The following is a 24,670-nucleotide window of genomic DNA, read 5'->3' as shown; positions in this document are numbered from 1 at the left end:
TTTGATATACTAGTTCTGCGAATATTACAATTAGTCATTTAGAAACTCAGACTTGGATAAGTCGAACTGACTTTCCAATTGTTGTTTTCCAAATTGTGTTGTGTGCAGCTGATACAAGATGTGTATTAGCTTTTTTTGCCTTGTTGTTCATCAGATATATTTTCTGAACTGGCTTACAGTTATAGTAGTGATTGTGATAGCTATTTATTGAGCTCTACTTATTATAATCGAACCATTTAGGTGACCAGCTATTGGTATCATTTGAGCTCTTTGGACTATATGCAATCCCATGTCTGTTAGCCTTGTTCATATTTCCCTTCGGTTGTTCAACCGGCTTACTTAGCTCAAGTTGTTCATGTAAGATAACTGATTTGACAAAGTGAAGGTATTTCCATTTGGACATGTTTAGTTCTGGCTTTGTACTGCTTGATGAAGATTCGCTCTGGCTGTTAAGCCCAAACCAGTTTTATCTCCAACTAATTTCTGCCATTCATGTTTCACAGTCAATGTAACTGATGATTTGTTCCAGATCTGGATAAAATCATTTAGTCTCAAATTTTCAGACTTTAACTGCTGAATCACGTATTGGTTCTCATCTTTTTCAGTTGTCAGCTTAGCAATTTCTTTTTTGAAATTCGACAGATCAACTGATTGTGAGTGATCAATTTCAGTTTGTAGTTTGTAGGATTAGTTTGCTTTGTTTTAGCTTCTTCAAAGGAGAGAGCATGCTTTCGGTACTCGTTTACCATGTCATACTGTAACGTTCAAAAAACGGCCCACTTAAAACCACATGCATGCAAATTTGCTAAATTGTTTTAATTGATTTATTTTTAATGCTTAAATAGTACATAGTGCATGATTAAATGATTAGATTGCATGATTTCATGAGAATTGAAGATTTTATCAGAATATTCGATAATAGACTAGAGAAAGAAGAACGAGGATGACCAAGATAAATAATTTTTGATCAATATTTTTAAGACTTATTAATCTGATTAAATATGATTAAAATTTTCTAAAAATGTTAGAGCCCAAATTATTTAACGAGACGTGGTAGATTTTATTCGAGAAGTCGATTTGGTCAAACGAGAGACTTTTAAAAGCCAAAAAAATATTATTTTTGAAAAAAATTGTAAACTTTAACTTTTCAATTAAATAAAAATTATTGGGCCTAATTTACCTAAGATTATAAGGCTCAATTATACCTAAGCGAAAAACCCAAAAACCTTAAACCTTTAACATGCAATTTTCGAAAATTATAAAAAAAGACTTCTAGGGCTCCTTGGACACCATTCAGCTGAAATTCACACACCACACACACACACAATTTCGAGATTTTGGGAGAGAAAATCCAGAGTCGTTCATCGTCCGTTCGTCCCCCTTCGCAACTCACGCCAACGATCTCATATTCAAGCGTTTTAAAACACAAAGACATGCTTCTAAACTTCTTTGACGCACCATTCAAATCATATTATGCTTATTTTATGTACTTTTTGCATGAAAAATATTTGATTATGAATCATTTAAGGATATGATGCATATTTTCAATGTTTTTGAGTATTTTACACTTGTTTAAAAATAGTTATGAATCCTAAGGACACGCTGCCATTAGGAGGTGTTTAAGGGACGAAAAAAAAGGTTTTTTAGGTACAACGCGAAAGCTGGAACGAAGCGTGGTTGAGGAAGGAATAGTCCTAGGGTTTTCTAGCTTTTCATTCGTGGCTAAGGATCGGGTAAAGGGGACAGCGGCTTCAGGGCGTGTGCAAGGACCTCTGCTGGCTACAACTCAATGTTGGGAGGAGTCCAGGATGTGCTGGACTCTTGGCTCGGTGAAGGAATCCATGCGCAAACCTTAGGAGAGCCTAGGGCACGCGCACGGCTTGTTCAGGGAAAAGAAGGGCGCGACTCGGTTAGGGCAGGTTAGGTTGGTCCATGAAATTCTAGGGAAGATGGTTCAAGGTCGAGGCTGTGTCTGGTGCAGTCGTGGTCCATGGTGGCTCGGTTGGTGACTGTCGCGACCAAGGGAAATGAAAGAAGGGAGCGCACGGCTTGGCTATGGGCTAGCTTAGGTCAGGAGGTGTCCATGAGGTACCGGTGAGGGTCTGGTCCTAGGTGGCTCGAGGGTGGTTCGATGTTAGAAGGAGCCGTGGCTTGATGTGAAGGATAGGGTTTGAGTTTTGGGTTTAGAATGGAAGGGGCTCGAACCGTGGGTCCACGGCGGTGGCTCGTGGCTCACGGGGGTATTTTAGGAGGAAAAATTTATGTTAAAATTTGGGAAGAAAATATTAAATTTTGAATTAATTCAGGATTTAAACGCTTCACAGTTTTGTAATTGAGGAATTAAATCAAAAAGCTCGGATTTACGTCTAAGAAAAAAAAAATATTAAATTGAAAGAAATACTGTTGGGGATCGATATAGAGTTTAGATGGGGGTGGTGAATAAACTATTTCCTTTGTTGGATGTTTTTGCAAAGGGTGCTAGAATCATGTTAGAGATTATAGTTCATCTTGCTCTAATAAATATCCAGCAGATCACAATAATAAGTGCGGAAACAATCTAATGGTATTGGGTGAACACAATAAAACAGTAGGAAATAGACAGTGGTTGTTTCTGGAAGTTAGAAAACGAAATCTTCTACGTCTCCCATTCTTCTGTTTCCAGAAGGTATCACTAAAAGACTTTGGTTATTACAGTACAACTCTTGTACACACCCACTTCAGTAGGACTTACACTTATCCTACTGAAACTCTTAGCTTCACAACAAAGTATAATGAATAAAACAAAGTTTTGGAAAAGACTCTTTCCCAAATTACAGACTCTTCTCAACAAGATGTAGTAAATTGCATATCTTGTGAAGAGACAACAAAACAGCAGCACAATATGATCTCAGAAGATCTGATAAGTGATATAACAAGTGCGCTGCTTTTCCGTATGTTGAGCTTTGAAGATAACGAGTAGTTCTTTGATTTGCTCAAAAAATAACGTTGGAAGAATGTGTTGCTTGATAAAAATAATGATCGTTGTTTTCTATATAGTTTTGATCCTTATATATAGAAATCTTTGAATCCAACGTCACGGCTTCTTTGACTTCTGAGTAGAATCAGCTTTAATACCTAAAAAGGGTCTTGCAGAATGCTTTAGAATAATCAGTCTTTGTTTTATACCTAAACTGGCAAGGTGCTTTAAATGACTTCGTACAGCATTAATGGTGCAATTAATACTAGTACTAGGTAAAGTAACGGTAACATTTAAGACTGTAACGATCAAGAAAAAGACGTTAAGTTCTGATAAGTTTTGATTCTGCTTTACTAAGTTTTGATCCTGCTTTTATAAGCCGATAAGTACTTTGAAAAGTACTGCTTCTGTTAAAGCGATACGAGGGCTTCTGCTAATTATACTGTCTTCTGGTTTTACTATCACGTCCTACTGATTTTGACTCTCATCACCACAATTAAATTAAGTCTCCATTTGTGGTGATGCCAAAACCTGGATGTTAGTAACGATGAAAAACAACAGTTATAACAAAAAGCATATAGCAATTATAACAAGATAATTGATAAGTATATAAACGAAAGAGTTCAAAAGAGTGTATAAATTTAATCATCAGTGCCAATATCTCTAAAAAAAATTTCCTCATCCAGAAGATCTTGATTTCTGAAGGAATATTCTGCATGATGTCCTCCGGTTCTGCCTTTTTCTGTCCTGCCTTCTGCTTCCCCTTTTTTTGCATCATGACTTGAAATTGAGTGAGTAAGTCATCCACTCGTCCTGTAAGAGTAATAATTCTATGATTCACCATCTCCAGATATGGTGCCTGATTTGAATCTCGTTCATTAAGAGCAAGAATAGATTGAGAATGGGACTCAATCTTGGTATCAATAAGTTCCAGTCTCGAATCCATAGCTTCAACTTTGTTGGAGACTGAGCGAATCGACGAATCATGATCAAAGACATTTTTAATAATATCAGCTTGATCGATCAAGATGTTACCCTGGCTTGACAGAACAATTTGCCTGAATACACTGGTTTCAACATGCAGTTTGGCCAATGATTCTGTCGTGCGAGTGACCTCTTTAGAGATGGGGTCACGAAAGTATTTGGTGGAACTAAACCTCACCAGCATGTTCAAAAGACAACTGTTTAACTATCTCTGAAAGATTGTTCAGATTTTTTGCAAAATATCTATCTGAAATTCAAGATCAAATTTGTCTTCTGGGGATGGAGTTCTTTCTAGCATACGCTGTCTGATCTCTGCAAGATGAGGGATGCGAGCAGGTGAACCAGCAGGAAGGACAATCAAAGCAGTAGAAGTGACAGTTTCTGGTGGAGAAGCAGATGGAGCAGTAGACTGTTCTACAAAAATTCATCCAGCAACAGTAGTTTGTTCAGGGGCTGCACTCTCTTTTGGTTGGGCAGCTTCAATGGCTCAACAGCTAGAATAGATTCAGATGGAATATTCAAAAGAGCTTCCATTTCTGCTTGGTGTTCAGCAAAAAATTTCTCCAACTTTGGCAGTGATTGGGATGGAGCAGCATCTGATTCTTCCATTGGTTGATCTGCTGGTTGAGCTTCTGAATGTACCATATCAACAGCCAGATCTGCTTCTGGTGCAGTAGAAGCAGCAAGAACAATAGATTGAATTACTTCATCAACTGAAGCCAATTCACGAACATAAATAAGAGATGATGACTGAGTAGGCAATGTCGGGATTGCAGGAGTAGTGGAGACCATAGCTTTTGAAGGAGCTATGGTCCTTTCCTCAACTGGCTTAATATAAAGAATGTCTGGGACAAAACCTACTTGGTACTGCAAAGGCTATGCAAAAGCCTGTTCTTGAGCAAGAAGTTGCTCATTCATCACTTTCAATCGGTCAGTCAGAATTTGAATAACATTCTGGTCTTGAACAGCAGTAGGATTCATAGAATCAAAGTTAGACTTTAAAGTCTTTAAAACTGAATCCAGGTTTTGACTTGAGCTGATCAAAGATGTAACTCCTTCTGTTGATAGCCTCAATCACATTTTTTATCTTAGCAGAAGCAAAGACCTGTTTTCATTCTTCACCATTTTTGTGTAGGCACCTGGTGTTCTTAGATATGTGATTGGGTGGAAAACTATAACCTTAAGCCAATCATCGAAGAAGATAATACCTTCACCGAAAAATTTATCAATTTCGTCCATGTGAAGATCAATAGCAGTATGAACAAATGACTTGGCGCCATGAATTTGTGGTTCTTCAGTGAGTTTTCCCTAGCCTTTGTCTGATGATGCATGCAGCACGGGTCCAAAGGCCGAAGACCCTGCGAGTGTTTCTCTAAAAACAACTCCAGATGTGTGTCTTAGAGCCAGAAAAGAAGTTGAAGTTGTTGCAGTAGAGGTGGATGCTGGTTTTGAGGAGGGTACAGATTCTGGTTTTGATGAGATAACTTCTGGAAAACCTTGTCTCAGCGGGACATTATCAAGGTCAGCAATGGCTGCTATTTTCTTGATACGAATGATGGTTTTGGGTTTATTTTTGCTTGGGGTGGTTGTGAGTGAGGGTTTGGTTGGAGCAGCATACGCTTCAGATATGGTCTTGTCTGAATCAGTCACGACAACTACTCTCTTCCTCTTGAACTTCTTCTGAGGGGATTGAGCCTCAGTTTGAGTATCGCCAATCTCCTTCTCGAGGGCGACAAATTCAGCCACATTTGGCTTTGGCCTTGAAGCAAGTAAATTATCAGCATCGACAATTGTGACATAAGAACCATCCTGTTCAGAAGTCAGTGGAAAATCAGCATTCTTCAACATCATATTGATCTGAACAGCAAAACAAGTACATTTCCTCATTATCACATCCTTCATTATTTTGAACATGAAACAAATCCAATCCACTTTGACCTCAGAGGTGCTGGCTATCATCACTTGAACTTTTTTGGTCAGTTTATCAAAAGTATCAGCCTTTACCTGAAGCGCCTTTGCCACAATATCGGCGAGTATTTGGTACTCCATCTTCAGAAGCTTCTTGAAGCAAGAGGGAGAGAGTTCCTCTCCAGAAGCTGAGAATGTGGTAAGTGTAGAAGACATATCCTCTTTAGAAACAATAGAACATTCAAAAGTACCTGAGAATGGAAGAAAGAAAGTTGACCCCAGTAGTGCAGCATCAATGGTTATGGATGCATCTCCTGTGAGTAAATGATATTCTCATCCTCAACGGTCGCTTTAGCATAGAAATCCAAGAGAGGAGTCTTGTAGATGATATCGGGTGCTTCCCGAAATCTTCTGAGACCAGATTTTTCAATGTCCTTGAACATCTTAACAAGTTTTTCATCTTTGATGGTCAGAACTGATGCAAAGTTGACTTGGTAAGCGTTGAGTGTATAAGCTCCAGCCATTTCTGCAAATAAGATGGATTCAAAGTAGATTCTGTAGTAGATAAATGCGAGAGAAAGCAGTAGCTAGTATGCAATAGTCTGAAATCGTAAAAGTTGAAATGAGAGAGAAGAGATGGTTAATATTCAAAATGTACAGCTGTCAGTGAAAACATAGGGATACGTGTCAATATGTTTACGGTTGAGTTTTTGAAAAGTTAAACAGTGAGTGTCATGTACATCGATGATTTTAAAAATTTTAAAAATCAATGAAAAGAGCAGGCTGTCCAAGCGGTTACTAAAAGAATAAACATAAAAGCATATGTCGTTTTATGATAATATCTACTGGAAGTTATAAAATACTGAAATATATTCAGCACATTGATAAAAACCAATAAACACATTGTTTTATCGAAAAGACAACTCTCCTTCTGTTTTAGACAAGGCACGGAAATATTAATCAATAAAAACAATATTCTCCCTAAATTAATGTAAATAAACAAATATTAAACATGAAGATTTGAGATCTGAGGGAATGATAGATGACTCTTGATATTCGTGCAGGACGTGAACAGTCACTTGTCTCTTCGACTTCCCCGAGGATAAATGTAAATACATGCAAACACACAAATGAAAACATTTTAGTCTCTTAACAAATGGATATTTCAAGTAATTCATCTGAGTCTTCTCTGGAGTCGGATACAACAGGGGAGTTCAGAGGCAACTTCTGGTGTTTCGTAAGAAGCTGTTTGAAGACATCGTTCTCCAAGAGATGAAGAATTGGAAGAAATTCCTTGACCTGTAATCTGAATAATCAGTTAGATTATTATATATAATTAGATCTAAGCTGCGGAATCATCCCTTTCACAAAACACGATCATGCGAAAAGAGGGGGGTGATTCCAGCAGGTCTTAGTTAGGGTTTCTGCTGTAAATCTCAGTACCACTGATATCAACAATTGTAATCGCTTATCTACTGTAACACCTATGATTTTATTAATGAAATATTTCATTTTGTCATACTTCTTGTTATATGATGTTTTTATTAAATGCATAATAAACAGAAGATATTAATAAATTAGTTAAGACAAATCAATTAAACCAAGAACATTACGAAAATAAAAAAAAATATTCTCAAGTAGAGGCTTTGTAAAGATATGTGCTGCTTTTTTTATCAGTAGGGACATATTTCAGACGAATGTCCTTCTTCTACACATGATCTCTAATAAAATGATGTCTTATGTCAATGTGTTTTGTTCTGGAATGAAGTACTGGATTGTGTGTAATTGCTATAGCACCGGTATTGTCACAGAAAATAGTTGATTCAGAGGCTGGAACTCCATAGTCCTTGTTGCATCCAAAGTAATTGAGAGCAGCAACTTCCAGCAGCAAGGTATTCTGCTTCTGCAGTAGACGTGGCTATGAAAGTCTGCTTTTTACTGAACCAGGAGATCAACCTATTACCAAGAAATTGAGAAAAACCACTAGTGTTTTTTCAATCCAGTTTGCAACCTGCATAGTCAGCATCTGAATATTCAATAAGATTGAAAGATGAATCATTGAGATACCTTAGGACGACATTTTGAGTAGCCTTCAAATATTTCACAATTCGTTTAGCAGTAATATAATGCAATTGCTTAGGGTTAGACTGAAATCTCACGCAAATACAAACAACAAACATAATATCAGGTCTACTGGTAGGAAGATATAACAATGAGCCAATAAGACCACGATACTGAGTTACCTCTACTAAAATTCCATTTTCATCCTTGTCAAGCTTAATGGATGAACTCACTGGAGTGGAAGCAGCAGAGCCTGTTTCCATGCCAAACTTTTTTAGTAGTTCCTTTGTGTACTTAGCCTGATTTATGAAGACCCATGTATTGAGTTGCTTGATCTGCAGTCCTAGGCAGAATGTCAATTCTCCCATCATGCTCATTTCGAATTTTTCTTGCATTATCTTAGCAAAATTTTCACACAACTTGGGGTTAATTGACCCAAAGATAATGTCATCAACATAAATCTGTACTACCAGAATGTGCTTATTTTTAACTATAGTGAATAAAGTCTTGTCCACGGTGCCGATTGTAAAATCATGATTGACAAGAAATTATGAAAGGGTTTCATACCAAGCTCTAGGTGCATGTTTCAAACCATACAAGGCTTTGTATAATTTAAAGACATGATGCGGTAAGAAATGATCAATAAAACCTGGAGGTTGTTCAACGTAAACTTCTTCTTGCTGTAGACTATTTAGGAAGACACTTTTCATATCCATCTGATAAACTTTGAATTTCTTGAAAGCAGCAAAGGCTAAGAATATTCTGATTGCTTCAAGCCTTGCTACTGGTGCATAGGTCTCATCATAGTCTATTCCTCCTTCTTGTCTGAAACCTTGAGCCACCAATCTTGCTTTATTTCTAACAACAGTACCTGCTTCATTTAGCTTGTTTCTAAATACCCACCGAGTTCCAATAACTGCTTGATGAGATGGTCTAGGTACAAGAAACCACACTTCATTTTTTTTTTAAAATTGATTCACCCTTCTTGCATAGCTTAAATCCAACTAGGATCCAGAAGAGCTTCTTCAATCTTCTTTGGTTCATCTTGAGAAATAAAAGTAGCATGCATATATTCATTTATCATTTGCCTTCTGGTTCTTAATGGAGCTGCTGGATTTTCAATAACCAAATATGGAGGGTGAGATTTTCTCTAAACAAAAGGGTTTAGAGGGATTTCTTCCTGATTTAATAGATTCGGATCATCCTCAGCTAAAACAGTAGCAGGTTCTAGAATGTCAGCTGCTAGTTCTGGTACATCATGTGTCTGAACAACTGGTTCTACCAGAGGAATGTCTGGTTCTGGATTTTGAGCATCTTTAACACTTGGTTCTGCATCATCTTCACTATCGAGTTCCAGATGAATTCTGTCTAATCTGTTACATAGATTTGACATGTTAGAAATTCCAGAAGCACTGCTATCTTCATAAAAAACAACATGAATATATTCTTCAACATTAAGGGTTCTATTATTTAAAATTCTATATGCTTTGCTTACGGCTGAATATCCAAGAAAAATTCTAGCATCTGATTTTGAATCAAATGCAGACAAATAATTTTTACCATTATTATGCACGAAACATCTGCAACCAAACACATGAAAATATGATACATTAGGCTTACTCTCTTTCCATATCTCATATGGAGTCTGATTATACCTTTTGTCGATCATAGTTATGTTTTGTGTATAACACGTTGTGTTGATTGCTTCTGCCCATAATCGCTGAGAGATGTTTGCATCTGATAGCATTGTTCTAGCAGCTTCCTTAAGTTCTCCTCTCAGCTACTCCATTTTGTTGAGGCGTTCTAGCAGCTGAATATTCATGATGAATACCTTGTACGTCCAAATATAACTCAAGAATTTTCTTAGTAAATTCAGTGCCCCGATCACTTCTAATTTTAATCATACAAACTGATTTTTCATTTTGAATCTTTTTCAGAAGCTTGATCAGAAGGCCACTGGTTTGATATTTTCTTTGATATTTTCCAGCAAAAAAGATTACCCAAATAAATCTAGAAAAGTCATCAAAAACAACAAGAGTGTATTTCATTCTCCCTAAGCTCATGATAGGGATTGGACCAAACAAATCCATATGCAATAATTCCAAACATCTTGATGTTGATTTACTACTTTTATTCTTAAAGCTAGATCTTACTTGTTTGCCAAGTTGACATGCATAACATACATGATTCTTAACGAAATTAATATCAGGTAAACCATCAATTATGTTCTGCTTCTTGAGATTATTGATAGACTTGAAGTTAAGGTGATTCAATCTCTTGTGCCATAGCCAATGTTTATCACCAAGAGAGGCAACTAAACATGTAGGAACATTAACATGATTTTTGTTCCATGATACTTTGTAGGTGTTGCCTTCTTTGGTTGAGACTATAGACTCATTGGCATCTTTAACTGTGCAAGTGTGCTTCTGAAAAGCTACTGAGTATCCATTATCACATAGTTGACTAATACTGATTAAATTGTAACAGAGATTTTCAACCAAGAGCACATAATTTATAGTGATATTACCATGGATAATCTTACCCTTACCCACGGTTTTACTTTTTGAGTTGTCCTCAAAGTTATCTTTGGTCCAGTACAACTAATTATTTCTGAAAGTAGACTTTTTTGTCCTGTCATATGTCTGGAACATCTACTGTCCAAATACCATGTAGAGATGCTTATCTTGGCTTTCTTCTCTTATTCGTGCAGGCACAAGTATTAGTAACCGGTACTCAATCTATTTGGGTCCAAGCCTTATAAGTACTTTAGGAACCCACATTTGTACAATTCTAGGTGACCTTGTACTTCAGTTATCCACAGAGGTGTGTGCAACAGAGGGTCTGTTATTTCTATAGTATGCAACTTTAGGATGTTGTTCTTCCCTTCTGTTTTTATCGTCTGGTTTGTATCTCTTCTGAACTGATCTGCAGTTATAATACTGGTAGTTTCTAACATTCATAGAGGGTTGTCCTCCTGAGTTAAATCCTCTACTGGATCCAGCACTCTGATGGACTCCTCTCTTAGGTTCAACATAACCCAGACCATGCATTCACCATAATCGATAGCTTCTGATTCTCAGACCTCATTGTCTGGTAATCTGCATTTACTCTGTCATTATCAGTTCTTAATTTACTTATCTCACCTTCTAGATCGCTGCAGCTGTTTCCTTGGAAGCAAGTAAACTTATTGATTTGATATTTCAAGTTTTGATTTTCAATTTTAACTTCCTCAAATGAGTGAGAAATTATTGAGTACTCTTCTACCATGTCATGCAGTGTTTTAACCAAATCATTTCGTGTAAATTTATCGGAATTGAAATCAAATACATCTCCAGATGTCGAGGCTGATTCAGTGTTTTCCATGAGACATTTGACATCTTCTTCATCACTATCACTGGAGTGGCTATCTGAGTCAGAAGACTCAGAGCTAGAATCCACCCACTTTGATTTACTTTCCTCAGTAATCAATGCTTTGCAGTCTCTTCTGGACTTCTTATCATTCCGCTTGTACTCCCTCTTCTTCTGGTTATCATTCTTAGGTTTCGGACAATCAGCAATAAAATGTCTAATTTTTCCACAGTTGAAGCATGCCATATCACTATGTGGTGATTCCTTCTTGAAGTTCTGGTTAGGGCTTCGGTATGCTTGGTGATTCTTCTTCATGAATCTCGAAAATTTCTTCACGAATAAGGACATTGCATCATTGCTGATTTGTTCAGCAGTCTTGTCAGATGTGCTTTCAATAGCAGCAGGTGAAACATTTGAAACAACTGCATCAGTAGCAGTAGCAGTAGCAATAGCTGCAAGAGCCTTGGTAGGTGGATTCGACAAAGGCTCTTCTCCGCTTCTTACTTCTAGTTCAAACTCATAAGCTTTCAAGTCCGAAAACAAGTTATGTAGTTCCAACTTGTTCAGATCTTTTGAGACTCTCATTTCCATTGTCTTGACGTCTTCCCTGGTTAAAGCTCTCATAACTTTGAGTGCTACTTCTCTATTGCCATATTTCTTTCCCAGAGCTGCTAGCTCATTTACTAAGCTGCTGAAACATTCATCAAACTTGTTCAGAGTTTCTCCAGCTTTCATCTTCATATTTTCAAACTTTTGCATTGCCACAAACAACTTGTTTTCTTTTGTTTTTTCATTTTCTTCACAAATCTGGATAAGTTTCTCCCGATCTCTTTGGATGTAGGACACATATTGATTTTGTTGAAGGTGTTTTAATCAAGTGTTTTATAGAGAATATCATTCGCAGCATTGTCTAGATTTGTTTTTTTTTTGTCCTCGCCTGTCAATTCACTTTTATTCTTTTCAACCATTTGTGGTGCGCCTTCAGTAACAACAATAGCATTATTAGGCTTTATAATTTTCAATGGACCATTTGTGATGACAAACCACATGTCATCTTCTTGAGCTGCATCCTGATCTTCCAATAATCAAAATCTTCTTTTGAGAAAATAGGGACTTTGTTGAAGTGTGCCATTTCTGTTGTAAATTTACAGAACAAGAAAAATATGTTCTGATACCTCTTGTTGGGGATCGATATATAGTTTAGAGGGGTGGATGAATAAACTATTTCCTTTATTGGATGTTTCTGCAAAGGGTGTTAGAATCCTGTTAGAGATTATAACTTATCTTTCGAATAAATATCCAGGAGATCACAATAATAAGTGCGGAAATAATCTGATGGTATGGGGTGAAAACAATAAAACAGTAGGCAATAGACAGTGGTTGTTTCTGGAAGTTCGAAGATGAAATCTTCTACGTCTCCCCTTTTTCTGTTTCCAGAAGGTATCACTTAAAGACTTTGGTTATTTATTACATTAAAACTCTTGTACACACCCACTTCAGTAGGACTTACCCTTAGCCTACTGAAACTCTTAGTTTCACAACACAATATAATGAATACAACAAAGTTCTAGAAAAGACTCTTTCCCAGATTAAAGACTCTTTTTAACAATATGTAGTAAAGTGTGTATCTTGTGAAGAGATAACGAAACAACAACACAATATGATCTCAGAAGATCTGATAATTGCTACAACGAGTACGCTGCTTTTCCGTATGTTGAGCTTTGAAGATAACAAGTAGTTCTTTGATTTGCTCAAAAATAACGTTGGAAGAATGTGTTGCTTGATAAAAATTATGATCGTTGTTTTCTATGTAGGGTTGATCCTTATATATAGAAAGCTTTGAATCCAACGTCTATAAACAAAACGGCTTCTTTAACTTCTGAGTAGAATCAGCTTTAATACCTAAAAAGGGTCCTGCAAAAAACTTCAGAATAATCAGTCTTTGTTTTATACCAAAACTGGTAAGGTGCTTTAAATGACTTCGTACAACATTAATGATGCAATTAATACTAGTACTAGGTAAAGTAACGGTAACATTTAAGACTGTAACGATCAAGCAAAATACGTTAAGTTGTGATAAGTTTTGCTTCTGCTTTACTAAGTTCTGATCCTGCTTTTATAAGCCGATAAGTACTTTGAAAAGTACTACTTCTGTTAAAGTGATACGAGGGCTTCTACTAATTATATTGTCTTCTGGTTTTACTATCACGGCATACTTGTTTTGACTCTCATCATCACAATTAAATTAAGTTTAACAAATACTAATGTTTTTTGTAGTAAAATCAAATCTTGATATTGACAGAAATAATCACCAAATGAATAATGAGAAGTCAATCAAATCATGAATCCTTCAAGTATAGGCACAATATCAAGGAGAAACAAGACGAAGAGAAGTGAAGAAGATTAAAAAAATTAAGTTCATCGTGTTCTTCTTCAAATTTCAATCAAGTTCAAAAAACTCGAGGAATCTCAAAGCGCAATTCAAGGCTTTAATCATAAATTTATTCAAATTTTGAAGTTTAATTTGATATAATTGTGCTAAACTATTGAATTAACATTATTGAAGTATCAATCAATGAAAATCGATCGCTAAAAAAATCCAAATTTCACAAGAAATTGACATTGAAAGTGAGGCCCAATAAGCAAGGCCCAGCCCATTTTTATTTTATTTAACCCATTTGATAGAAGAAAGATATCAGATCGCTCAAAATCCAGAAAGGAAGCTTTCCCTTGCCTTGCACCCGTCTCTTCTCTCCATCTTTCTGCTTCAGTGCCGTCGCGCCACCAGCTGTTGGATTTATAGTGCAACAGGTTATAAATCTTCTTTCTCTAGTTTATTAGAGTCTTTCTTGCCATGAATCGGAAGTTATCGAGTTCGATTGGCTTGTTTTTCAGCTCCTTTGCATATAGACCTTGATTCGGTTTTAGGTAAGCTTTTGACTTCGAATTTCGGTTGTTCTTGGTGTATTAGTTTATAAAGTGAAGTATTAAGCTTTTCCCTATTTTTCAACTAGGTTTCCGGCGTGAACAGTGTTTCCGACGACTTTTTCGGCGAGCCATCTTCGCAAGATCACTATTGTTCGTTTTAGCCTAGATTATTGAGGTATTAAGCTTGAAATTTCAGATTATATAAGGTTTATATAGGCTGCCCAGAAATTTAATGTTAATCGAGCCGATTTAATTTTTTTTAGTCAGTTAGAATGCAATATATTGAAGTATATAGCGAATTTTTATTGTAGGTTATATCATTCGACGAATTTCATCAGGAAGTCCTTAAGAAATTACCGTGGTATTGTAAGTTGTAGTTGAGGTACACTCAAACCTATATGATTATGACGCGTATATTGGCGTGTAAGAATATTCGGTGAATGTTGTTTGCTATTATGTGCCTTGAATGTTTATTCTGTTGCATTCATACATTAATTCTGCTGGCATAACATATTGAACCTTGACCCCTTTGACGACGATTTATGTTGATTTTGTTGAGATATATTGAGTGAATAGAGGGACGAGTGGGTTAGGATTAGCAACATTCCAAGATGACAGCTAGGGACGAGCGACTTAGCTACTCGCATTCCCGATGCTACGTGAATGGACGAGCGGCGATTTGATGCTGCATTCTTGGCACCGGTGGCCACTATTACTGTAACGCCACGAAAATTTAAAGGTCCACGCAAACCGCATGGATGGAATTAATAAATTCTCTTGTATTTTAATTTAATATTTTAATTGCATTAATTAATTATGTTGTGCATATTTGCATGTTTAAAATATATTTTTCTACATGGTTGCATTAAAATGTAATTTAAAGGTTATTCGAGTTGCGATCGAGGAACGAAGACGAGGGCTGAAAAATAGAAAATATTTTTATTAAATAATTGTTTTTATTATTTAAATTAAGGGTGATGATTTTTAATATTTTTAAAAATATGGTTGATGGTTTTTTATATTTTTAAAATAAGGGGTTTTTAGGTGATTTTATACGTCGGGATGTAAATTTTATCGGTGTTGGTTTTTCAACAAAAATACAAACTTTTTGGCAACCCGGCTAATAAATTCACAAATTTATTTTACCAAAAATATTTTAATATTTTAATTAAATCCTAATTAAGACTAATGGGCCTAAATTATTGGAATAATAGGCCTAAAGCCTTGATAGTGATTTAATTAGTATATATTATGTAAACACTTCCTAAACCCCACAATCTTTACACCCCTCAAGTCTGAAAATTCTCTCCCAAAAACCCCACCAATTACACGAACACACACACAAAAGTTGAAGGAAAAAGCATCAAAAGTTGCAAGGATTTTCAAGCCGTCATTTCCTCGTCTTCGTTCTTCAATCGTCAACATAAAATCATGGATTAAATACGCAAAGGCACGGCATATTCTTTTCTTCAAACATCTATCACACCATAGTATTTATTTAATTGTGTTTGTATGAAAAATAAGAGAAACTTTGTAATATGTTCGTTTTTGCATTAAGAAGAGTTTTTAAATCATGCATGTTGATCCAAAATTTATGTTTAACATGATCCTAAGGGCCTGCCATGATTAGGTAAGGTTTAAGGCTACGTTTGGTTGGAGGATAGAGAAAACTAATGATTAGTACGTAAATGATAAAGAAAATGATTGTGATAGGATTGTAATATATGGTGTAAAATAATATTATGTTTGGTACGATTTTTAAGTGTAGGATAATTTTGAATTTTTTGATGAAAAGACCAATTTGCCCTTCCCCTTTTTTTGAGCAACCGGCGCCGATCTTGTTTAGATCGGCGACAGTTTCTTACAAACCGTCGCTATCAGCGACGGTTTATGAAAAAACTGTCTTTATTAGCGACGGATTTGTACAAACCGTCGTTATTTGCGACGGATTTTTATAGCAACGGTTTTTGAGAAACTGTCGCCGATCTTGTTTAGATCGGCGACAGTTTCTTGCAAACCGTCGCTATTAGCGACGGTTTATGAAAAAACTGTCGCTATTAGCGACGGATTTTTTTACAAACCGTCGCTAACCGGTTGGCCGGTGGTCGGCCGCCATAGGCAGTCCGTCGATGGTCGTCCGTAGGCGGTCGTGGCGGTAAGTGGTGGTGAGTTTGAATTTAGGAGAAGGGTAAAATTGGAAAAATAGGAGGTATTAAGAGTGGAATAAGTTATCACACCTAAATTATCAGTATTATTTGTCCAACAAATTGTAGCTACAGTGTGAGCTTCTTCCTATTATCACGGGCCCTCTGATTTGATAAAAATCCAACCAAACAGGTGATTAGCCGGGATAAAATAATCTATCCCGGCTAATCACCCGAACCAAACGCAGCCTAAGGGTGGTTTCTACATGTTTTAAGGAGTCCTAATCACACAAATAAGCTGCACATGCAAACAAACATAAGTTGGAACCAACGCGGGATAAGGGAAGAGGGCCGAGAGTTTGTGTTGCCTTCATGGGTTGCATGGGGCTTGGGGCTTGGGGCTTTGGTCAGGGCTGGCCGGGGCTCGAGTAGGGTCATGGGTGAGGGCCTGGTAGAGTCCTAGGGGGACTGATCTCGCGCTAAGTTGGGTGGAGAAGAGTCCTCACGAGAAGGGACTCTTCATGCGCAGAAGCTGTTCGGAAAAAAAAAAAGGAGAGGCTCACTATTGGGGTTGGGGCCAACCAGGAGGGTCCTATAGGGTTTTAGGATGATGGGCAGGGGCCGGGCCAGGGGCTGGAGTGGTTGGGCTAGCCGCTGGTTCAGGTTGGCGTGAAGAAGCACAAGCGCGCAGCTTGTGTCTTCTGGTTTCAAGTTGTTCGATGCAGGGGTTTAAGGGGTTGGGCTGGTCTGGGCTGGGTCTGGGTGTGGTCCAGGGGAGGTTAGGGTCATTAGGGGTCAAGTGGTTAAGGGTTGGAAGTGTCCTAGTTGGCTAGGAGTCCTAAGATAGGCTAGAAGGCACTCACGCACACATGCAGAATATTGGGTCAAGTTTCAACATGTTTTGGATAGGTCCAGGGCTGGTTTTACGGGCTGGGCTTGGTCAGGAGGGTCCCTAGATGGGTTGGCTAGGTTTTGGCTCAAGGTGGCTCGGGTATATTGGGAGATGGCTCGGGTGGTTCGATAAGGTGTCTATTTCAAAAAATTAAAAGGCTAAAAATGAATCCATGGGTCCACGGGAGTGGCTCATGACTTGGAAGGGTAGAATAAATCTTGAAAATGCTATGTTTAAAATTTGGGATCAAAATAACGAGTTTTGGATTTATCCAGGATTTAATCGCCGCACGAAACGCTAATTAACGAGTTAATTGAAACGCCTAGTTTTAATCTTTGTAAAATTATGGAAAATTATATTTAAGCTTACATAATTATTAAAAGTCTAAGTTTTTAATTTGGGAATTTTATATTGAGGTTTGGTTTATTTCAGGATTAAAACGCGTTAATACGTTTTATTTAAAATATTAAATTAAAAATCCTCGATTTAAGCTAAATAAAAATATGAGAAAATTCATGTTAAATTAAATAATTATTTGGGACATGTTAAAATCAATAAAATTAAGAAAATATAAAAAACGGGAAATGATACGTCTAGAGGTAAAACAGTCTTTTTACACCTAGAAATTAGTAAACGTCATGACAGTGCCCTGAATGCTGTTTTATGTGCTAATATGATTATTTTTAATAGTTATGGATGTTTGTGGAATTTATATGTTAAAATGATGTTTTATATGTTCATGGAATTTTATATGTTCATGATTTAATATGTAAAAATGTTATTTTAATGGTTTTGAGGTTAAATCGTCATTTTAAATGTTTATGGATTTTTAATATGTTCAAATGTTTAGTTTAAACTATTATGGATTTTTATGATAAAACGATAACGTTAAATATATGTCGCATGCTTGTTTTTAAAAAGAAAATGATATTAAATTCATGATTTTTATGAAGTTATGAAAATGTAAAACGTTGAAGGAACTGGAGTAATTGTGACTATTGAGGATAAGAATGAGGATATAGTGAGGAAAAAAGCCCTAGAGAGAGCTCATTTATGGGAGAAGGCCCCAGAGAGAGCCCAACGATCGTATTTCCATTCGATGAGGATAGGCCGAGGCTCAGTTGACAAGATATTGTCGATGATGTCCCCGCCGCCCAGTACTGTGGTTTCATGTAGATGGATCCATCGACTAATGAAGATACGAGGATATGATTGAGGATAGGCCAAGGCTCAGTTGACGATCTTATGTCGCTGATATCCCCGCCGCCCAGTATTGTGATTTCATGTACATGGATCCATCGACTTTTGAGGATTGAGGAAAGTCACAATTAACGATCTGAATTCAATAAAAAAGAAATATTTTTATGATCATGATGAAAGAATATATGTTAAGAAATGAGGAAAAGGAAAAATGTTGAGGTTTAAGTTATTCATGTTCATAAAAATATTTCCTTTGATGAAAGAATATATGTTAAGAAATGAGGAAAAGGAAAAATGTTGAGGTTTAAGTTATGCATGTTCATATGAATATGTTGAGGATGTTATGAAAATGTTTAAGAAAAGGTTTACGAAAATGTTTATGAAATGTTTATGAAAATGTTTATGTTTCAAGTTGATGTATCATTGTGAAAATGTTTTTATTTAAAATTTATGCATCATGAAAATGTTTATGAAAATGGTTATGTTTAAAGTTTATGCATATTTATGAAAACGATATTTTAAGTACAAGTATTTTAACGGTGCATATGTTCTGTATATGTAGTATTTGTTATCATGAATATGATGTGTTGAGTCTTTAGACTCACTAGGTGTGATTGATGCAGGTGATTATGATAATTATGATAATGAAGGTCTTGATGATTGATTTTGTTGGAATGAAGGTGCATATAACCCGAGGACCGACTCTAGTTTTCCGCACTAGTTACGATTTACGATTTTTAGTTATGTTAAAGATATTTTATGAATTTTATTTATTAATGAGTGATTTTTGAGGGGTTATAGTATGGGCTATTTCCTTTGGTTTTCAAATTATGGTTGGCTGAAGTTATTTTAAAATGATGTCAAAAATATTTTATGGTTCGGCCGATGCTAAGTGAGGTTTTTTTAAAAAAAATTTCTAGTACTTTTTAAGAAAACGAATAGCAGACGTTTCAGTTGGTATCATAGCAAAGGTTCTGTAAAGGGTTGTGCCACCATCAGTGCCGGAAAGATCAGTTGTCAAGCCTCAATCTGTAAGTTTACATGATTTATATGATATATTTTATGATTTTACCTGCATAATTATATGAATTATATATTTACGTCACATGTTTAATATCTCTATGAGGATATATGATTTATATGCTTTGGAATTTTTATATGTGATATGTTATGAAATAAAAATTTTGTGATTTCAACGCATGTTGGCTTTGTGGTGGAATTGGACTATGTCGATTTTTGGGTTTTAGTATTGACATTCTACTTTTTGGGTCATATGTTGATCATGAATATTATGAATGCTTTTGGAACACGTAGATTTTTTAAGAAAATATTTACGATTCGTGGTTACTAGTTGAATTAATTTTTGGGAATTACACATAATAATAATTATTCGAGGATTGCAACGACTTTGGGAATATAAAAATGTATAAATTGAGATTTTAAGTTTTGATGAAAGGTAAAATTGGTTATAGGAATTGCATTTGGGTAAATAAGTTTAAAATTATCGAAATTATGTCATGGGAAAAATGTAGAAGAAAATTAAGAATACCGATAACTCATGGGTTAATTGTAGGATTTTTGAAATTAAGGACCAATTAGGATAATTTTTAAGGAAATTAAGAATTTATTTTGTAATTTTTAAAGAATTTGGGAACTAGTCTAACAATAAGTGAGAATTGAATGGGTTAATTGATAAGGGTTTTCGATGATTTAGACTTTTAAGGATATTTGGAACATTGGGATATCTTGGGTTATAAAGTTATAAGAAATGTTAATCAAGGTATTGTAGGATGAATCGATATTAAGCTTGAAAATCTAAGTGTTAGCGGAAGTGTTTGGGATTTTAAGATTGAAATTTGATAAGTTGATGAATATTTTGGATATAAAATAAGAAAGTAATATTCCATAAGTATGGTCATCCATCTTTTTATATTGGAAATTATAAGAAAAGTTGAAATTTAAGATTATAATAGTAAGATCACTAAGTCATTATGGGTCTTTTTAAAGTTGCAAATTGCAAAATAAGGATTTAGAAAGAAAATTAATTGAGATCAAGGAGACGTAAGGACATTCTAAAACTTAAGTTTGATCAGAGTAGCACAGCAGAAGCGTGGATTTTGGGATATTAGAACTAAGTCTAAAATTTGGGTTAATAAGGATAAACAAATTTCGAATACGAAATTCAATTTAAGGGGAGAGATTGTAACGTCCCGAAAATTTAAAGGTCCACGCAAACCGCATGCATGCAATTATTAATTTCTCTTGTATTTTAATTTAATATTTTAATTACATTAATTAATTATGTTGTGCATATTTGCATGTTTAAAATATATTTTTCTACATGGTTGCATTAAAATTTAATTTTAAAGGTTATTCGAGTTGCGATCGAGGAACGGAGACGAGGGCTGAAAAATAGAAAATATTTTTATTAAAAAATTGTTTTAATTATTTAAATTAAGGGTGATGTTTTTTTCTTATTTTTGAAAATATGGTTGATGGCTTTTCATATTTTTAAAATAAGGGGTTTTTAGGTGATTTTATATGAAGGGACGTAAATTTTTTCGATGTTGGTTTTTTTATCAAAAATACGAAGTTTTTGGCAACCCGGCTAATAAATTCACATATTTATTTTACCAAAACTATTTTAATATTTTAATTAAATCCTAATTAAGACTAATGGGCCTAAGTTGTTGGCTTAATAGGCCTAAATCCTTGTTAGTAATTTAATTAGTATATATTATGTAAACCCTTCCCAAACCCCACAATTTTTACACCCCTCAAGTCTGAAAATTCTCACCCAAAAACCCCACCAATTACACGAACACACACACAAAAGTTGAAGGAAAAAGCATCAAAAGTTGCAAGGATTTTCAAGCCGTCGTTTCCTCGTCGTCTTTCTTCAATCGCCAACATAAAATCGTGCGTTAAATACGCAAAGGCACGCCATATTCTTTCCTTCAAACATCTATCACACCAGAGTATTTATTTAATTGTGTTTGTATGAAAAATAATAGAACCTTGGTAATATGTTTGTTTTTGCATCAAGAAGAGTTTTTAAATCATGCATGTTGACCCAAAATTTATGTTTAACATGATCCTAAGGGGCTGCCATGATTAGGTAAGGTTTAAGGGTGGTTTCTACATGTTTTAAGGAGTCCTAATCACACAAATAAGCTGCACATGAAAACAAACATAAGATGGAACCAACGTGGGATAAGGGAAGAGGGTCGAGAGTTTGTGTTGCCTTCATGGGTTGCATGGGGCTTTGGCCAGGGCTGGATTGGGCTCGAGTAGGGTCATGGGTGAGGGCTTGGTAGAGTCCTAGGGGGCCTGGGCTCGCGCTAAGTTGGGTGGAGAAGAGTCCTCACGAGAAGGGACTCTTCACGTGGAGAAGCTGTTCGGGAAAAAAAAAAGAGGGGCTCGTTGTTGGGGTTGGGGCAAACCAAGAGGGTCCTATAGGGTCCTAGGATGATGGTAAGTGGTCGGGCCAAGGGCTGGAGTGGTTGGGCTTGCCGCTGGTTCAAGTTGGCGTGAAGAAGCACAAGCGCGTAGCTTGTGTCTTCTGGTTTCAAGTGGTTCGATGTAGAGGTTTAAGGGGTTGGGCTTGTCTAGCTAGGTCTGGACGTGTTCCGGGGGAAGTAAGGGTCATTAGGGGTCAAGTGGTTAAGGGCTGGAGGTGTCCTAGTTGGCTAGGAGTCCTAAGATAGGCTAGAAGGCACTCACACACACATGCAGAATATGGGGTCAAGTTTCAACATGTTTTGGAGCTGGCCAGGCCTGGTTTTACGGGCTGGGCTTGGTCAGGAGGGTCTCTAGATGGTTTGGCTTGGTTTTGGCTCAATATGACTCGGGCATGGCTCGAGTAAATTGGGAGATGGCTCAGGTGGTTCGATAAGGTGTCTATTTCAAAAATTAAAAGGCTAAAAATGAATCCATGGGTCCACGGGGGTGGCTCATGACTTGGAAGGGTAGAATAAATCTTAAAAATGCTATGTTTAAAATTTGGGATCAAAATAACGAGTTTTGGATTTATTCGAGATTTAATCACTACACGAAACGCTAATTAACGAGTTAATTGAAACACCTAGTTTTAAGCTTTGTAAAATTATGGAAAATTATATTTATGCTTAAATAATTATTAAAAGTCTAAGTTTTTAATTTGGGAATTTTATATTAAGGTTTGGTTTAATTCGGGATTAAAACATGTTAATACGTCTTATTTAAAAGATTAAATTAAAAGTCCTCGATCTAAGCTAAATAAAATATGAGAAAATTCACGTAAGCTTAAATGATTATTTGGGACATGTAAAAGTTAATGAAATTAAAAAATGTCAAAAACGGGAAATTATACATATAAGGGTAAAACAGTCTTTTTACACCTAGAAATTAGTAAACGTCATGGCAGTGCCTTGAATGCTGTTTTATGTGCTAATATGATTATTTTCAATAGTTATGGATGTTTATGGAATTTTATATGTTAAAATGATGTTTTAAATGTTTAGGGAATTTCATATATTTATGATTTAATATGTAAAAATGTTATTTTAAAGGTTTTGAGGTTAAAACGTCATTTTAAATGTTTATGATTTTTTAATATGTTCAAATGTTTAGTTTAAACGATTATGGATTTTTATGATAAAACGAAAATGTTAAAAGGTATGTCGCATGCTTGTTTTTAAAAAGAAAAGGATATTAAATTCATGATTTTTATGAAGTGATGAAAATGTAAAACGTTGAAGGAAGTGAAGTAATTGTGACTATTGAGGATAAGAATGGGGATATCGTGATGGAAAAGGCCCAAGAAAGAGCTCATTTATGGGAGAAAGCCCAGAGGAAACCCGACGATCGTATTTCCATTCGATGAGGATAGGCCAAGGCTCAGTTGACAAGAGATTGTCGATGATGTCTCCGCCGCCCAGTACTGTGGTTTCATGTAGATGGATCCATCGACTAATGACGATATGAGGATACGAGGATATAATTGAGGATAGACCAAGGCTCAGTTGACGATCTTATGTCGCTGATGTCCCTGCCGTCCAGTACTGTGGTTTCATGTAGATGGATCTATCAACTTTTGAGGATTGATGAAAGTCACAATTATCGATCTGAATTCAATAAAAAATAAATATGTTTATGATCATGATGAAATGATATATGTTATGAAATGAGGAAAAGGAAAAATTTTGAGGTTTAAGTTATGCATGTTCATATGAATATGTTGAGGATGTTACGAAAAAATTTATGAAATGTTTATGTTTCAAGTTGATGCATCATTATGAAAATGTTTTTATTTAAAATTTATGCAACATGAAAATGTTTATGAAAATGGTTATGTTTAAAGTTTATGCATATTCATGAAAACGATATTTTAAGTACAAGTATTTTTACGGTGCATTTGTTCTGTATATGTAGTATTTGTTATCAAGAATATGATGTTTTGAGTCTTTAGACTCACTAGGTGTGATTGATGCAGGTGATTATGATAATTATGATAATGGAGGTCTTGATGATTGACTTTACTAGACTGAAGGTGCACATAACCCGAGGACCGACGCTAGTTTTTCGCACTAGTTATGATTTACGATTTTAAGTTATGTTAAAGATATTTTATGTGTTTTATTTAATTATGAGTGATTTTTGAGAGGTTATAGTATGAGCTATTTCCTTTGGTTTTCAAATTATAGTTGGTGGTTGAGTTATTTTAAAATGATGTCAAAAATATTTTATGGTTCGGCCGATGCTAAGTGAGGTTTGAAAAAAAAAATTCTAGTACTTTTTAAGAATACGAATAACAGACGTTTCAGTTACTTTTAATGATGCTATTCGTTTGAACTCCATTTGGTACCTGTTATTCCATTGTTACCATTCATGCATCACATATCATTGCATTTACTTGATATTATTACATGTCTTTTATATACGTCGTAATTTTACTAGTTTGTCGTACTGGGGTCCGAACCCTGTTTTCTTTTTATGTTGTGGTTGTTTTTGATGCCATAGCAGGTCATTCCAGGGGATTTGACGCGTCTGGTGGAGCGTCAGCGAGTGGTACCCAGTAGTCAGTTGGTTTGTGTCAGAGTTCCCAGATATCTATATATTATACTGCTTTGATACATTTTCCAGGGAGATGCCTTGTGTAGCTATATGGTGTTGTTTTTATGTTGTTTGGATTTTATTTGTGGTATGTTGTATAATAGTCCTGGCCAGTGCTGCTGTAGGATATTTGTTTGGTTTATTGTGAACTTCTTG

At 35.8% G+C, this 24,670-nt stretch overlaps 1 long non-coding RNA gene and 1 pseudogene across 1 annotated transcript; one reads left to right on the top strand and one right to left on the bottom strand.

Annotated features, from left to right (window-relative positions):
* Positions 1–24,670, bottom strand: part of LOC140820410 (uncharacterized) — a 78,730-nt pseudogene that overhangs the window by 29,902 nt on the left and 24,158 nt on the right.
* LOC140820433 (uncharacterized) lies at positions 14,280–24,591 on the top strand. The gene is made up of 3 exons (XR_012115469.1): positions 14,280–14,360; positions 14,497–14,567; positions 24,425–24,591. It is a non-coding gene; the product is annotated as an uncharacterized lncRNA (long non-coding RNA).

Source organism: Primulina eburnea, unplaced genomic scaffold (genome assembly GCF_022965805.1).
Source record: "Primulina eburnea isolate SZY01 unplaced genomic scaffold, ASM2296580v1 ctg1038_ERROPOS4800000, whole genome shotgun sequence".
NCBI classification, from domain to species: Eukaryota; Viridiplantae; Streptophyta; class Magnoliopsida; order Lamiales; family Gesneriaceae; genus Primulina; species Primulina eburnea.
This window is presented reverse-complemented; position numbering and strand designations above follow the sequence as displayed.